The sequence below is a fragment of the Puma concolor genome, chromosome B1 (genome assembly GCF_028749965.1).
Source record: "Puma concolor isolate L17-30 chromosome B1, mPumCon1.1.hap2, whole genome shotgun sequence".
In the NCBI taxonomy this organism is placed as follows: Eukaryota; Metazoa; Chordata; class Mammalia; order Carnivora; family Felidae; genus Puma; species Puma concolor.
The window spans coordinates 163,340,198-163,358,618 of record NC_141670.1 but is presented as its reverse complement, the minus strand read 5'-3'; the positions used below and the strand labels follow the sequence as shown (position 1 = coordinate 163,358,618).

The window sequence follows — 18,421 nt, the reverse complement described above, 5'->3', positions numbered from 1 at the left end:
GGTCTTTTTTATTGCAAATTCCATAATTAGAACCTCCAGGAAAAGGGACACCCTCCCTCCACTCTCACCCCATACACATGCACTTTAAAGCATTTTATTGGTCACATTTTGTCTACACTTCCCTTTGTATTCTCTGCTTTAAGTAAGGTCAAGGCTACTAGCTGTCCGGGGGTCTAGCATGTGGCCCCTTTGGCCAAATGAAACCCCCTGACTTTGAAAGGACAGATACCTTAATTGGAGTGATAGCTCATCTGGTCTGGATAATTTGTCTCCCTAAAAAATCGTTGGTCTGAATCAAACTATATGAAAACGCATTCCTATAAGGGCACCTGGGTGGCTCAGTGGGTTAGGCGTCCAACTTCGGCTAAGGTCATGATCTCACAGTTGGTGGGTTCCAGCCCTGCATTGGGCTCTAGGCTGACAGCTCAGAGCCCAGAGCCTGCTTCAGATTCTGTCTCCTTCTATCTCTGCCCCTCCCCGACTCACGCTCTGTCTCTCTCTGTCTCTCAAAAATAAATGAAAATATTTTTAAAAAACCACATTCCTATAATCCCAAAGAGGAGTACTTAGTGATGCAAGTAGAGTTATCTAGCCTCAAACTTCTTGATAAAAATGGAAAACAATGTGTATGGTGACCATACCTAAATTACAGTATTAAAGCTTTTTTAAAAAAAATTGCACAAAGTATGTAAAAGTCCCACGGAAGTGACAGGTTTAGAAGACCTCAGAGGTCACCTTAATTTTCTCATGCTCCCCAATTCCATTTTGGAAAAAGGTAGGACACTAATTAATAAATATGTGGTAATAGAAGTTACCTAGGGCCTTGCCACTCAGAGTGACCTAAGGACGAGCAACATCAACAGTCACCCAGGAGCTTGTCAGAAATGCAGAATCTCCACCCCCACCCCAGACCTGCTGGGTCCGAATCTGCGTATTTAACAGGGTTCCTTTGTGCACTGAAACTGGAGACTCGCTAAACTAAGAGAGTCCACAAGCTATCTGTGCTGAAGGGCCAGTTGTCTTAACTCAGGGCTCTTTAGAGAAACAGGACCAATAGAAGGTGTGTGCGCATGCATATGTGTGTGTTTTTTTTTTTAATTTTTTTTTTTTCAACGTTTATTTATTTTTGGGACAGGGAGAGACAGAGCATGAACGGGGGAGGGTCAGAGAGAGAGGGAGACAGAGAATCGGAAACAGGCTCCAGGCTCTGAGCCATCAGCCCAGAGCCCGATGCGGGGCTCGAACTCACGGACCGCAAGATCGTGACCTGGCTGAAGTCGGACGCTTAACCGACTGCGCCACCCAGGCGCCCCACATATGTGTGTGTTAAGAGCATTATCACAGGGAACTGGCTCGCACAATTAAGGAGGCAGGTATGGCCCAAGTTTTGCAGGGTGAGTTAACAAGTTAAGACCCACAGTTGAGTTTCAGCCCAGGAGCCAATGGTTTAGTCCAAGTCTGAGGGTCAGAGAACAAGGACAACTAGTGGTATAGCTCCCTTCCAAAGGCTGGCAGACTTGAGACCCGGGAAGAGCCAGTGTTTTGGTTTAAGTCCAAAGCAGGAAAAAACCCCCGAAATGTTCCAGTTCAAATGCAGTCAGGCAGGGAAAATTCTCTTACCTGAGGGAGGGGCAGCTTTTTTGTTCTATTCAGGCCCGTCACATTAAGGAGAGCAATCTGCTTTATTCAGTCTACTGATTTAAATGTCAATCTCATCCCAAAACACCCTCACAGATACACCCAGAATAATGTTGGACCAAATATTTGGTCACCTTGTGACCCGATCGAGTTAACATAAAACCATCATAGTGTTTCACCACTATCCCATTCTACCTCTCTTTTCCACTTTCTTCACGAATTACTATTTTTTTTAATGTTTATTTATTTTTGAGAGAGAGAGGGGAGGCAGGGGAGGGGCAGAGAGAGAGGGGGACAGAGGATCTGAAGCGGGCTCTGTGCTGTTAGCAGTGAGGCTGATGAGGGGCCCCGAACTCACAAACCAGAAGCTCATGACATAAGCCCAAGTCCGATGCTCAGCCAACAGAACCACCCAGTCAGCCCTCATCATGAATTATCAGTTGCAGGGACGAAAGCATCAGTTGTACAGAACCAACCGGCCTTGCTTGCGTGCGATCTTATTTTACATTAAAATAATGTGCTAGCCCTAAGTACTTGGGGCTTCTGAAATTGAGCCGAGTTTCCTGCCACTTTGTGACAAGAAACACTTTTCCTCTAACATCCAATAACGCGTTCATCGTGTCCAGCTGAGACCTCGCCAGAAGTGCCTTTAACATTCACATCCGTGGCAACTTTCTGTTCCTGACGGCATACGTATTCTCCAAGACAATAGAAGCTTTCTCTGTAATTCTCCCCACATCTTTCTGAGTCTTCACCAGAATTGTCTTTAATGTCTATATCCCTACCAATCATCAAGACAATCTGGGCTTTTTCTATCCCATATCTTAAAATTCTCCTCGCCTCTGCCATAACCCAATTCCAAAGACACATCTACAGTTTTAGGCATTTATTACAGCACCACCCCACTTTTGCTACCAAAATCTGCATCAGTCAGGGTTCTCCAGGGATTTATTTTAAGGAATCGGGAGGCTGGCACATCCAAAATTCATAGGGTTGGCCAGCGGGCGGGAAGCCCAAGCAGGAGATGGTGTTGCTTTCTGGTCTTGCGTCCAAAATTTGCAGTGCAGGCGAATGGGCTGGAAACTCAGGCAGGAGCTAAGACTGCAGTCTTGAGGCAGAATTTCTTCTACTCTGGAAACTTCAGTTTCTGCTCTTAAGGCCTTCAACTCGTTGGGTGAGACCCACCCACGTTATCAATTGTGATCACCTTAAAGTCAGTTGATTGCATATGTTAACCACACCTACAAAATACCTTCATACCTAGATTCGTGTTTGATTGTATAACTGGGTGCTATAGCCCAGCCAAGGTAGCACATCAATAGTATTCGCCACTGACTTAGCCCTTCTCTTACTCCTAATCCCTTACCTTGATCTTTATTTCTTTAATTTTTTTTTTTTTTGCCATAGCTCTTAACACCTTCTAACATTTTATATAATTTACTTATTATGTTATCTATTGTATGGCCCTCTCCCTTGAATTTACAAAGGGAAATTAATCTTTTCTGTTCTGTTCACTGATGTAGTTCAACTACGTAGAACAGTGTCTGGGACTCAATAAATATATACTGAATGAATCAATCCAGGTTTTGCCACTTTAGAACGTAACAACCAATGGGTAAGTTATTCAACTTCAGGGCACAATTAAAAACAAATGAACAAGTAAGAATTTCTCTCTTAAGATTGTCAGAGGACAGAGCAAGATAATGTTAATGAAGTGTCTGGAACCCAGAGAACATTCAGTAAATAGCACTGAGGGTTGTCATCTCCTCCAGTGGTTCATTCAGCAAATGCTTACAAAGTACCTACTATGTGTTGGGTACTACCAAGTGTCACAAAGTCCCTGACCTCTTGGAACTTACTTTCTAGTGTGAAAATAAGACTATAAGGAAGTTCCCTGTCCTTGAGAGGAAGTTTCTGCATTTTTATTACAACCCATGGCTCTACTACAAGACCAGTGTCATGGGCAGTCAGAGGTTCTTGCACAGTGGATTGGACATAATTGCCTCAAGGACACGGTGGGGGTCTACTTCAAACCTCAGCTCTTGTTCGACCCTCAAATCCTCTGCCACACAGGATTTGCATCGGGTCGGTGGGAATAACACTTGGGCCTCATGACTGGATGACAAATCTTCCAAACATGGAGGGTCAGGGTAATTAGCATCATGTCTCAACCTTTCTCTTCTTCATTCAGGGTAAGTTATTTCATGTGTGATTAAAAGAAAAGGAGACAAAATGATTAAGGTGGGATCAGGGAGAGCTTTCCAGGCCAGTCTAGTCTGAACAGTGCCAGGTCTATTACGATTACTGCTCTACTGATGATAATAACGATCAGAATCTATGAGACGAACAGCTTTTGATGATTTCTCTGATCCCCAAACCCAGGGGCAGATTCAGGTGTCTGGGAATGGGGAAGTGGGTGAGCCCTGAGGTACTCCTGAGGACCACAAGGCATCCCCAGAGCAGTGGCTCTCCACATTGGCTGTACTCTGGAATCATCTGGAGAACTTTTACAATTCCCAATGTCCAGGCTGCAAGTGAGTCAGGATCTCGGGAGGAGGGATCCAGGCATCAGTACTTTTTAAAGCTTCCTAGGGCTCCCAGAATGTGGTGGAGATTCAGAACTATGCCCTTAAAGGCTTTCATTCCCACTTAGAACAGTGCTTTAAAACTTGCACATGCCTGAGTCACCTGGGGATCTTGCTAATGGGGCGTGCTCTGGCTCAGTAGCTCTGGTGCTCAGACTCTGCATTTCTAAGAAACTCCCAAGTGGATGCCAAGGCTGCTAGTCAGCAAGGACATTTTTAGTAGCAAAAGCCTAGTCATTTCTGATCCAAAATAGACCCCAGAGGGTTGGGTAGTTCTGAAACTGATACAGGAGTTGGTATTGACTCTGTACAGAGTGCGCAATGGCACCAAAATCATAAAGAAATGGGTTTATCCAAAAGCCTGCTTAAATCACACCCACTGACCAGATGTATGCCTCTAGCATAGTGCTACAGCAGACATAGTGGTGTTAAAAATTGTGGCTGCTGGAGTTAAATTGCTTGAATTCAAACCCTGGTTCCGCCCGCCTCCAGCTATGTGGTCTTCAGCAAGTTACCCTTTCTATTCCTCAGTTTCTCCATCTGTAAAATGGGAATGTTAGCAATACCTACCTCGTGGTCTTGTGAGAGACATTAAATAAGTTAATATAAATCAAGCACTTAGGACGGTGGCTGGAAAAGAGTAAGTTCTCATCAATTGTTGGCTATTGTAATTATTAGAATGGGAAGATGCAGGTTTGGGAGTCAAGACAGACAGGGGTTCAAATACGCCTTGATTTTGTCACCTGTATATAACAACAATGAGGCCTACTCTATAGACTTGTTGAAAGGGTCCAAATAATGTGTGTAAAGCACATGGTACACAGCAGGTACTATGGTCTGAATGTTGGTGTCTGTCCCAAACTCATACGTTGAAATCTTAACCCCGGGTGTGATGGCACTGGGAGGTGAGGTCTTCGGTGGGGGGTGGGGGGTGGGAGTGATGGAGGCGTCATGCGTGGGATTAGTGACTTTATAAAAGAGACCCTACAGCGCTACCTGGCCCCTGCCACCTTCCACTATGTGAGACACAGCAAATGGTCTGAAACCCCAAAGACAGCCCTCGCCTGACCCTGATCTCAGACTTCCAGACTCCAGAACTATGAGTAATAAATTTCTATTTACGAGCCCCCAGTCTGAGACATTGGCAGACTGAGACAGCGGGCACGAGTGAGCGGTAGTTGTGGCCAAAAGGTCAAGTCCAAGCTCCGCTGCAAGAACAGGGCACTCACTAGCTGTGTGACTGGAAGCAGGTTGCTGCCTCCCCGAGTCCCCATTTCTGCATCCGTAATGCAGGGATGGCAGCAGTGAGGGTGGGGAGAGAAATGAGTACACATGGACATGCTTAATAAACTGTAAAGCTCAGAAATGCAAATAGAAGGTCTTCACATTGTGACAGGATCCCCCTCCCACCCTCATGGTAAGAAGAAAATGAGACTGTTTGGCTGTGGGACGCCACACACTTTCCCAAAGACCTGCTTGCAGTCAAGTGGTAAGGTGATTCAGGTAACATCTCGCCTGCCGCTCGTGCCTGAACACACTGTGAAAGAAATATCACCACTTGTTACAAAAGTCCCTTCTGCCTTGTTGGTGGGACGGTTTCTCTATGACAAGGCTTCGCTCCCACACCAGCCTCCTTCCTTTTACAGATTCCAGTGACCCGTCTTAGCCAAGGCACCTCCAACCACATCCCAGTAAGTCCCTTAAATGGCAGGGTGGGACGGTGGGAGATGCGTTTCATGCACGTCGAAAAGCAAACTGGATAACGGTCTCCGGAGGGAACCCCCAGTGGGGGCAAGGTGGCACTCAGCAGTGCCAGGCCACTTGTCTCGGCTAATGAAACCTCCCTCAGTAGCCATCCCACGTGCCCAACTCCTAAGTGCCATCTGGCACCCACATCTTGAGATTTGCTGCTTCTGTTTGTGATCCAGACAGCTACAGCTCACTTCCATGTGGCAACGTAAGTGTATTGACATTTATCATTGGATTCTACTTTCCAGAACAGAGAGAGAGGGGCCTGGCAGGCACAGAGGGCGTACATCTCTGTGGTATCACACCCAACAGCTGACATTGGGGATTACTTATCTATTCTGTCACCCTTTGGCACAGACACCTCTGCTCAGTGTGAATGACAATCACTGGCTTGTGCTTCAAATAAGGAGAGAAGAGAGTTACTCCAAAATCTCCGTGCTCCACGCAAGCTCCTCTTTCTAGGACGAGATTACGCAACTTTTGCAGATGCAACTCACACTTTAAAAAAAACTCACAAACATATATATATATATATATATATATATATATATATATATAAAAAATGTGTGCGTACACACATTATATATATATATATATTCCATATGTTTCTGTCAAAAATACTGTGGCATTATTTGAGCATGTATCTGTGCATGTGTCTGCGTATTCACATATGCATGCCTATGTGGATAAACAGCATATAAAAATACAGGTTATTTTCCCACAAACTGTGTCCCAATGCCGCATCAAGCAACAGATTCAGTTTTCCGTTATTGGGACTCAGACTTTTGTTCCCCGATCCCCAGTGAAAAGGCTAAAAACCTGCTTGAAAGCCAAAACGTCTTCGCCCCTCTGCTGAAACTCATTGTAGTCCCGTTAACAAGAGTCTCCAATGAGCTCTAAGCGAAAGAGAAAATGTGACTCAACTTTTGGAGCCCCTGAAAATGCTGTGTAAACCAGAAAGTTCCCCCACATTGCCTCATTCATTCAGGTGTTACCTATTCTTCTTAGTCTTTTTTATTTTTTATTATTTTTTTAAACTACAAGCCATTCTTCTAAAGGGTGAGCTCACAGAACAATGCATCTGATATGACTGGGGCTGTCAGAGGAGGAACCTGTCACCCATGTTATCAGGAGCTCTTGTTTACGGTGATCTCATAGTCAACACATCAGCCGCAGAAACAGCCAGTGAATCATACTGCAGGAAGATGACGACAGCCATGATATTTTGAATCGTCTAGAGAGGCGATCAAAGAGGAAATTTCGGTGGGTGAGTGAGATTTTACTACAGAGGAAGACAAGAAAAAGACGTCACGAGGGAAGAAGAGTGGATTTGGGTTTCTATGAGGCCTACTGTGTCACTATGAACCGTGGAGCTGCTCGATAAATATTATTTGAGTTGAATTGAAAGATCTGTATCGGTCTGAACAAAAGCAAAGAGAGAACTCAAATTTCGATTAAGGATGTATGTTTGCAAGGAAAGGATAAGGAGGCAGGAGAACTTTGTCCAAATACGCTTGACTTTGGATTGACCTTCCTGTCCACGGATACTGAGGATGAGTTGGCAAGAATGTTGCCTGAAACAGGAAGACGATGGATCGTAGAAACTAAGAGCGAGACGGAAGACAGATGAGGTGTCTTGAGCTGAGAGATATGAGTTAACTCCCTAGGACAAGACAAATGGCCCCCAGGCCAGTACTTTTTGACTTGCAACCATTTTGGCTTTCATCCTCAATAAGGGGTCCAGGTCTCCCGGTAGCTTAAAAATGGTGGCCCACACCTTCTTGCCAGAGATTGATCAGTCCACTTACATGAGAAGACAAGTCAAATGGAAGCAGTCTCATTTTTATCATGGAAACACAAATCAAGGATCAAAAGAAATCTCAAGAAGTCATCCAAGACAAAGACTTTTTAAATGATAACGGGAAGAGAGATGGTGTCAGAAAACAGGCATTGTCATATCCTGTTGGGAAGAAAGTAAACTGGTAAATATTTCTGCAGGACAGCTTGGTAATGTGCACTAAAATCCTTAAAATGTTGCACATCCTTTGACCCATTTAAGGAATAATTGACCCAATTATAAGATCTTATTCATAGCAAATAAACGATCATGGTTTTGCACAAAGGTATAGCTAAAATGGCATTCATTCTGCTGTTATTATATGGTGAAAATTGGAAACAACTTAAATTGTCTATAACACAGATTGGATGAGCAATTATTACATATACTAACTGAAATCCTATGCAGTCATTGAATTGATGTGTAAGAATATTATTTAGCAGGGAAACTGCCAATTTTGTATCATTTGATTGAAAAGAGTTATATAGCTACATATATGATCCCATTTTTGTACAATGTGTGTACAGAAATATACACACCTGAATATTGAGGGTAGTTATTTCTACACAGAGCGATAATGTAGGACTTCCATTTTCTTCTTTATATCTATTTTTAATTTCTAAGTTTTCTACAATAAACATGTGTTGTTTTAATTATGTTTAAAATGAGTATTTTTAAAGTCATCTGTGGCCTGAAAACTTTGTGGGTGATTTCCCAGGTCTCTGGGGTGGGGACTGGGATTGGGAAGAGAATAAGTAGAGATTAAAGTCACCTTTCAAAATTATAATTATTATTGCCATTTTACCAACAGATGAAACAAGGAAACAAAGCCCTCGATCTGGGCTAGGAAGATACAGAGCTAGTACTGCTCTGAGCACTTCTGCACGTAGGAATTTCTCCAAGATCTTTTATGGCTTATCTCTTGTCCCAACCCCCTCTTGTACAAGATGGCATAGCCTTATGGAGAAAGGAGGAGCTTCTGGTTTACAGGTAGTTGTCTCTATACTTACTGGCCTCTACTGAGGTGTTCTTGATCCCAGCTTGTCACTGGATACGAGGCACAGGTACCCCCTCCGTCTTTTTTGGGTGCCATGCCTTGACACAGACTCCAGTAAAGTAGTCCCTGTGTCCTGCAGCCCCTTCACACTGACCCGGGCCTCTCTCTTACACCCATCTCTCAGACTTCTCAGTTCCCTAACAGGTTTAAAGCTATACTTAGATCTTCTGCATATTGAGTGTAAGATGAGAGGAAATGGGGGTACTGCCCTTGGTCTTTCTGCGGTGTCCTTTTGCCCTCTTGTTGCTGTTTCTAGACCATTCTCCTCCTCTTTTCCTGATCACAAACTTCTCTGCCCCCCTGGCTTTAAATCTTATGTCCTTAGATCACATCACTCACTACCCCTCCTTGGCGTGTCCATGAACCAACCCCAGGTCATACCCTTCATTCCCTGAAGACTTCGGAGCCTGGCTCACAGTTACCCTTTCCAGCACTGCTCTGGGCATAACAATTTGTGGGTTCAACATTGAGGGAGATGGACCTTCCTCTATCTTGGTTTCTCAGTTTATTAACCTCTTCTCCTTCCGTGGTATGGGCCTCTATTTGCTTTATCTCCCATGGTATCATCACTCCCATGATCATACTGTAGAGTTTATCACTCCAATAATGGAAATTCTCCATTTTCTCAAATCAGGTATATCACTCTCCTCCTATCACCTCCTGTCTTTATTGGGCCCCAAAATCCTTCAATCCACGGGGATCTCAAATACAGTGATCCTACCACATTTTCACTGTTCCCCACCTCTGCCATGTCCTTACTTCCCTCTTAACCCAGCCTGAATTCCATGGTCAATTACTGTAGTCGCTTCCTTATGTAGATACTCAATTCCTTGCGTCTCTCTCCTATTTAATTTTTTTTTTAATTTTTAATGTTTATTCATTTCTTCAGAGAGAGAAAGATAGCATGAGTTGGGGAGGGGCAGAGAGAGGGAGACACAGAATCAATCTGAAACAGGCTCCAGGCTCTGAGCTGTCAGCACAGAACCCATTGAGGGGCTCAAACCCACTAACCATGAAATCATGACCTGAGCCAAAGTTGGACACTTAACTGACTGAGTCACTCAGGTGCCCCTCTCCTATTTCATTTTACTAACCTGAAAAAACCCCAACCCTGGTTAAATCCAGTTCTCTGACTACTCTGTGCCTGCACCCATTGACTGTGGCCAGAGAAGACCACAGTCAAAGATCTCGTTATTCACAGTCAACAATCACATTGATCATAGTCAATGATCTCAATGATTGAATGATCTCATTTTAAATTCATGATTGCTAATATCAAGTGACCACTTTCATTGAGCACTCTTTCCTTAAACCTCCTACTTTGTCCTTATTCTCATCTGATGACCCTACTTCCTATGTCACTGAGCAAATAGAAGCAACCAGAAGAGAACCTCCACTACCACAATGACCAGCCTGCTAGCATCTAGGTGCATATATCTTTCTACTCTCTGGTTGCTGTGGATGAACAGTCCACAATCCCAGACAAGGCCAACCCTTCCAATTGTACACTAGATCTCATCTCGCTTGTTAACCCAAGGTCATAGCTACAGCACTTCTTCCTTTTCTTTTCTGGATTCTTATTTTTTCTCTCTAATAGCTTTACCCACCAGCATATAAACATTATTATTCTCCCATATAAAACCTCTCGATCCCGTTTTCCCCTCCATCTGGCCCCTCATTTTTCTTTTCCCTTTATCACAAAACTTCTTGAAAAATGTTTCTGTCTACACATTCTCCAACCACCCCTCTCTCCATTCTCTTGAACCCCCTCGAGGCTTTTATCCTATTTTAATAGTTTCTCTACTTTACAAAGTCTGATTGTCAATTCTCAGCCCGCGTCATAGTTGCCCTATCATCAAATTGGCCAAGGTGACTATTTCCTTCTCCTTGAAACACTCCCTCAATCTGCCTTCCAGTATATTACATTCTCCTGGGGTTTTTTCCCGACTCATTTGCTGCTCTTTCTCAGCATCCTTTCTTGTTCCTCTTCCTCCCCTGACTGAAACCTCATAATACTGGACTTTTTCCCCTTTTCCATCCACACTCACGTCTTTGGTGGCCTCATCCAGTCTCATGGTTTCAATGCCATCTCTATGCTGAAATCTCCCAAATTTGTATCTCCATCTCTGGGATAAGTCCCCTGAGCTCCAGGCTCATAGATCTGTCTACCTACTCAACATCTTTGCTTGGATGTCTAACTTCGTATGTCAAAAAGCAAGTTCCTGCTCTTAGCTACCAAATCTGCTTCTCCTCAGCCTTCACATCAAATAATGGCAACCCCATTCTTCCAATTACTCAGGACAAAAACTCTTTTGTCATCCTCAATTCCTCTCATTCTCTCATATTGCATATCCACTCCATCAAGAAATCCTGTTGGCTCCTCCTTCAACATACGTTTGGGATCTGACCACTTCTTATCCTCTGTGTTGCTATTATGCTGGTATGAACCACCGTTATCTCTTGCCTGGATACTTGCAAATTCCTAACTGGTTTATCTTGTCCACCTTCAGTCTGTTCTTAATCTACCTTAGCAGGGTGGCCCTGCTAAACACTAGTCAAAATAGCTCATACCTTTATCCTCCAGTAGCTCGTCATTCCTCCTGAGGGTACGCCAAATCCATGACAATGGCCTGTAAGGCCCTGGATGATCAGGCTGTCCGCTCTAACCTCATTTTCTCTTCTTCTGTGGCAGTTTTTATACATGGCTCTCAAAGTCTTTAATATTCCTCCTGATGAGAAGCCAGGGGACTCTGTCTCCTGCCATTAAATCTGGCCTCTATGACTGCCAGACCAATAGGTTATGGCAGCTTCCATTTTATGCCTTTTGGAACATTTGCTCTTTGAAGCCAGTCACCATGTGTGCAGGAATCCAGCAGCTTGTGGAATATCCCAAATGGAGAAGAACTGAGGCCCCCAACCAATAGTCCCTGCTGAATTCTAAGCTGACAGCCAACACTTACTTGCCAGGCATGTGAGTGAGCCATCCTGAAAATGGTGCCCAGCCCCTCACTGAGTCTCCCCAGCTGATGCCACATGGAACAGCGATGGGCCATCCTCACCATGCCCTGCTCAGACTGAAGGTACATAAACAAAAAGATGATTTTTTTTCTAAGCTATTAAGTTTTATAGTGGTTTGTTGGCAAACATAGGGAACTGTCCCATTGTACCGCCCTCACTCAATCCATGTTTGCCACTCTGTCCTCTTTGCTGGTCCCTGAACACTCAAAATGCTCTTGTCTCAGGGTCTTTGCCCTTGCATTTCCCTTGTATGTTCCCATATGTATACATGGGTCTCTCACTCAATTCCTTCAGGTCTTTAATCACTTGTTATCTTGCAAAGTATACGTGTTCCCCCACGTGCCTTGACCCTTTTCACTTTATTTTCCTCCATGGTAGTGATCACTGTCTAATACACCACGAGGCTTACTGATTGTTCATTCCATATCATACCATCTCTATACTGATTACTTTCTTACACTAGAAGGTAAACACCATGATACAAGAATCTTTGTGTGTTTCATTCCCTGCTGATGTGGCCAGAGCAGTGTCTTCCACACGGTCACTCCTCAGTTAATACTTTTGGTTCCACTGCAGCCATGTACAGGAGACCTTGTACAGATTCCACCCTTCCTCTCAGCCTTATTTGAAACTTGCAACAACTCTACGAGGTAATATAATAATAATAATAATAATAATTATTATTATTATTCCTGTTTTGCAGATGAGCAAACTGCCACAGAGCAGAGCTAAGATCCTGTTGCCAAATGGCAGAGCTGAGATTCAAGTTCAGGCAATCAGACACTGACATCCACTCTCTTAATCATTGTGTCTGCTCTGGTTGCTTTGGGGACCACACAGGAGAAAAGTTGTAACTCAGCTTTAGGGGGGGTCAAAGAAGGCTTCCCAATGAGGTGATTTCTAAGCAGCATCCTAAAAGACAAATAAGAATAGCGTCAGATAAAGAGACTGAGGAAGGGCTTTCTTATCAAGATTTGCCACATCACCCAGAGCTGTAGGCATTGTGCAAGGAGCAAGGAATATCAGGAGAAATAAAACATGCCCCTTGATGTATATTCAGAAAAGTAGGACAAATTGTTGAAACAAAGTATGTTAAGGGCTATTATTGATGCACATAAGCATGAGATGCTGTGGGGAAATAGAGGGAGCAGGAATTGAGCCAAAGGTAGCAGTTCAGTGAGAGCTTCCCTGAGGAGGTGGCACCTGGGCTAAATCTTGAAGGATGAGTAAGAGTTTCCTAGACAAACAAGGAGTGGGAGGTGCTTTTCTAGCAGAGGGAATGACACACACAGTGAAAACACGAAAGTGCTTCTGGGGTTAGGGAAATATCAATAAGCTAGGAAGATCATTATATTGTTCTTTCCTTAATATTTCCAGAAAATGAATCTGTAGCATTGCATAGCATTGGGAGTAGAAGGTTCCGTTCAATGTTGAACCTTTGTTCATCTTCCTGCAACATAGACAACCCCACACATACCCTTGTTCTCTATCCAAGGGTCACATAGACTCACTGTCCTTGTCATTTATGTGACATCCCTTCGTACAGGTGGAAATTGCTGATCTGTCTCTTTATCTTCCCAGACTGGAGGCATTCAGTTCCCTCCTTTGCTGTTTCGCTCAACAAGCAAGCAGTGTATTCTGAAAGCCAGCCTGAGCAGACCATGCATCTAGACATTGCAAGGAATACAAAAGAAATGGAAAGTGTTTCCCTGTCATCCAGAGCTTCTTACTATCACCCCATATGGTCTTCTTTCCAAACTTTAAATCACAGTGCTATCCCCCACCCAACCCTTCAATGCCCTTCCATAACATAAGAGGTTAAGGATCTATGCTTTGAAGTCATATGGACAAGTTTCGTTACTTTGGGCAAGCTACTTATCTTCTTGAGCCTTAGTGTCCTCATCTATGAGATGTGATCCTGTTATTAATCTTATGGAGTATTTGGGGGGATCAAAAGAGCTAATGTATGTGTGGAAATAAAGACAACTTTGGAAAGAAGTCACAGAAAACATGACTTAGTGTGGCTTAAGGAGAAAGGGGAATTTGTTGATTTACATGAAACTTCGGGAGGCATGCCAATTATAGCAGTAGCTTGATCCGAGGGCTCAAATGCTGTCATCAGAACTTGATCTTTCTCCATTTCCAGCTCAACTCTCCTTTTCTGGCTTTGTTCAAGTCTCCACGTGGTGGTAAGATGGCAGCCAAGAAGCAGAGCCCCCATTCTTCTATGTTCCAGTCCAACAATCAAATGACAGTCCTAAGCCTGACACTCATTGGTCTGAAGATGGTCAAATGCCAATCCTTGAACTTATTACTTGGCCAGGGAATGGAATATGCTGATTGACTTAAGCTTTGATCATTGGTTACCTTGGGAGCTAAAGAAGGGTCTACTCCACCCAAGCATAAAATAATATTTCCACCATAATATGTAAAACAGTGGCTAAAATATCTTAAAATTCTTAATGAATTCACCACCATCATCATCACCACCACTACCATCATTATAGGGATTAAGTTTCAGTTGTAAGTATCTCAAACAAACATAACTCAACACCATTCTTTTCTTTTCTTTTCTTTTCTTTTCTTTCTTTTTTTTTTTTTTTTTTTTTTTGAGTTTATTTATTGAGGGAGCAGGGAGGGGCAGAGAGCGAAAATCCCAAGCAGGCTCACTGTTGTCAGCACACAGCCCGATGCAAGGCTAGACCTCACGAAATGTGAGATTGTGAACTGAGCTAAAACCAAAAGTTGGGGGCTTAAAAACTGAGCCATCCAGGTGCCCCACTCAGCACTCTTCTTAAATAAGAGGCCTTTACAATGCTGAATCGAGAGAAATATCTGTAGTAGACCTTTGTTATCTGTGGCTGCCAAAAGCCTCTTGAACATTCTTTCTACGTTTTGATAGTTCTCCAAACTATGGGTCCTGCCTATCCCAAATAGAGTGCTCCCAAAGTTTATTTTTCCCACATAACCCCTTCCCCCCCACAAAACACTACCATTATTCAGTTTCTTCTAACCGTATGTACCCATGACAGGATTTGATTTGGAAGTGAGTTTTGGAAACAACAGGGGCATGGAACACCCATTTTGCTGTTGCTGATAGTTGAAGACATCCAGCTGTTTCTAGCATCAGTGCAAGGCATCACCCGTGTCCGGCCAGTTCTCTAGAGTGGCTTTAGGCATTATTCCAAGAGCATCAGTCTGGAAATTATTAGCTCTTCCAAAGATTCTGTGAGTGTTTAATATCCCCCTATGAAATCTCTCCTTATACAAAGCAAGTAGAGTGATAATGTTGTCTGCAACTAAGAACATGAACTGATGCACTGTCCAAAAGCTTCCACAGGCTTGCATTATCACTCCCTAGGCTCCCCTTCCCATCAGACCATTCTCCACAATGACAGCAGGCTGCCTTGTAAAAAAGTACATCCTCAGAAAAATGCCAGTTCCGTGACTGAATAAACGAACTCATGACTGAAAGATCATTTGGGGGAATATTAGAATTTTTAAAAGGTGAAGGGATTAGGAAATTATTGAGCTCATTCTACACATTGGACAAATGAGACTCAAGACCCAGAAGGTTAATTTGACCTGAAACATCACACTGATATTTCTAGTTCATAGGTTCCACCAAAATTATCACAAAATTATGGGTGTAAAATCATCATCTCGCACTTAAAAGATAATATTAATTATTTTTAAGATTCTAGAATTTCACTCTGTGCACTGCCATTTGAAACAATTAACAGACTCTGGACATCTATTTTTCTTTTAGGAGAGGCTTTGATCTTCATGATTTTCATTTAATGAGCTTCAGGCAGTGACAACATTAACAAGAACTACTCTAAATTTGTTTTCTACAGTTACACCCACCCCTGGCTTACACCAAGGTACAGCATTAAGAGCATGGGGTTGGGGAAATATCAATAGGCTAGGAAGATCATTATATTGTTCTTTCCTTAATATTTCCAGAAAATGAATCTGTAGCATTGCATAGCATTGGGAGTAGAAGGTTCCGTTCGATGTTGAACTTTTGTGCATCTTCCTGCAACATAACCCCACACATACCCTTATTCTCTATCCAAAGGTCTTACACCAGCATTAAGAGCATGGTGTCGAGAGCCAGACTATATGAATCTGAATGACAGTTCTGGCGCTTTCCAGCTACGTAACCATACACAAGTGATGGATTCTCTTCATGCCTTAGTTCTCCCTTTGACAACTGGGTATAATGATCATACTTGCCTCATAAAGTTGCTGTCAGAGTGAAAAGAGTTGGTGTTTGTAAAATATTCAGAGCAGTGCTTGTTAGTGCACTGTAAGTCCTACATGTTTAATTAAAAAAAAAAAATGTAAGCTTGCAGTTAACTAAACTATCAAATCTCTTTCGTGTATGTGGCTGCCGATTCAGACCCCCAATCTATTGGTGGTTGATTTCTTTTTTCCACCCCAAATATAAGACTTTGCACTGAGCCCTGTTGGATTTCCCTTTGGTGGTGCTGACTCAGGGGCACTCTCCTCCCCCGAGACCTTCTGTGCTCACCCACTCACCCAGCCACCCAGCCACCCAGCCTCCGGGGCAGGTGCCAATAAGAGAGGTGTAAAAGAGAAGTCCTCTGCAAGCTATGCATGCAGTCTGCAGTCAGTCAACACACTCTGCTTGCAACTTAAGTTTGTAGCCGAACCAACTGTAAGTGGCTCTCAGTACTGTTAAGTTAGGCAGATAGTTAAAATTTGACAGACACAAAAACCTAATAGCGGATCAATTTCCAGCCAAAACTACTACCAAACTGATATTTTAGCTGCCATCAAAATAAGCTCGGGAAGTTGTGATTCAAAATACCCCAGTGAAACGAGACAAGGAGCACGACAATGGGCACACTTGTGACGATCACAAAACTGCCAGGTCTACAGGTGGAATTAAGTGTCTGTCCCATTAATGACTAAAGACACAATTCTGGGAAGCAAGCCATCCAAATGCATCACTTGAATCCTGTTTGGCCTTTCTGACGTCGAAGATAAGAAAAGGAATCAACTAGGGAAACGTAAGATGCGGAACTACAAAAATAAACTGGTTTCGTCCCTGACATCTGTGTTTATAAATGCATTATGTTAAACAGCAGAGATTTTCCCCACGGCTAGCCAATAGCAAGATGGCGTCTTGTGTGTTTTGTTTTTTCTATAGCCCTAATCATAAGGGCTTTCCTTACTGTCTCTCAGCTTCCAGCTTTTGTTTTAGTCACTCCATAAAGAGTTGGCAGAGACATAGACGGGCAATTTCAGAAACATGGCTTATAACCAACCTGCTCCACTATTTTGTGACAGAACCTGAGTCTGTGCTAATTGTTCTTTAATGGAGAAGTAGTCGCTCCATACCCCCCTGCTCCTAACCCAGCTGGAGATTTTCCCTATCAATAACCCCAGAGCAGGCTTGAACCAAAGAAGTGACACATGCGGGAGCCAGATGTTTGGAGAGTGAGAAGGGGAGGTAAGTTCACACAATTGTTCTGCCTTCTTGCTTTCCGCTGAGGTTCTTTCCTGTGGGCTGTAGGACACATTAACAGGCTCTGGGCATGTATGCGGACAGCTCCAGCCCAGCCCTGCACTGAGAGCCTGCTAAGCAGGCTGCCTTCCTTTTCCGGTGCAGCTGGTGTTTGCAGAAGGACATGATTTGAAAGTTGATTTATTTACCTTTTTTTTTTTTTAAATGAATGGACATAGATGTCTGTTTGTTGAAACAATTAATGAACTCTAGTGTTATGATTAGAATTTAAGAGAAAAACATCCTTGGCTTTCAGGTGGAAATCTAAGGACTTTGACTTCTGGAATGTTCATAAAGGTAACTCAGAGCTAAGTCAGAGGACATTTTTGGGGGGGTGGGAGTGAGGGGGTCTTATTTTTAAAAAATAACAGCTCATCACTTTCACTTGTGGAAGCCAATGGGCTCTAGTTTATGCCCCTTCAGTTTGTCTCTGTTGTCTCTGGAGACTTCGAAGATGTTTATACAGCATCACCTCAACTATACAGGGAAGATAACATGCCAGAAAGGCCTCTTCCTCGTGGGCCAGCTCCTCCTTCCAAGTCTCTTCAAAAAGTCAAGGGATCGGAAACCTAAGAGACAGAACCTGACCGCCGTGCAAAGTGCAGATAGACTGAAGAAAGCGTGCTTTCTTCTTTAAAAAATTTATTCATTATTTTGAGTAGGGATATGAACATGCTCACTGATTTAGAAAGCTTTAAAGGAACATCCAGTGAAAAATAATTCTCTCTTGTACCCCTGCCCCCCACCAAGCCCTGAGTTCCCATATCAGAGGTAAGCATTATTACCAGTTTCCAGAGTATTCTGGAGAGATGCTATGTAGATTATAAACATTCTATACGTGCATATACGTCTCAAAAACACAACTGATTATGTACAACACACATTGTTCTACACTTTGCTTTTTTCACTTAACAATACATCAAAGGGCTCTGTCTTTTGTTTTTTTTTTTTTTTTTTTTTGTGCCTAAAGTGCTATCAGGAGAGAGAAGTCATCCTTCAGT

The 18,421-nt window shown here is 43.2% G+C and overlaps 1 pseudogene; it reads left to right on the top strand.

Moving 5' to 3' along the window:
• Positions 1 to 5,174: 5,174 nt before the first annotated feature.
• The window catches only part of LOC112858693 (mitochondrial-processing peptidase subunit beta-like), a 70,639-nt pseudogene continuing 57,392 nt past the window's right edge, over positions 5,175 to 18,421 (top strand).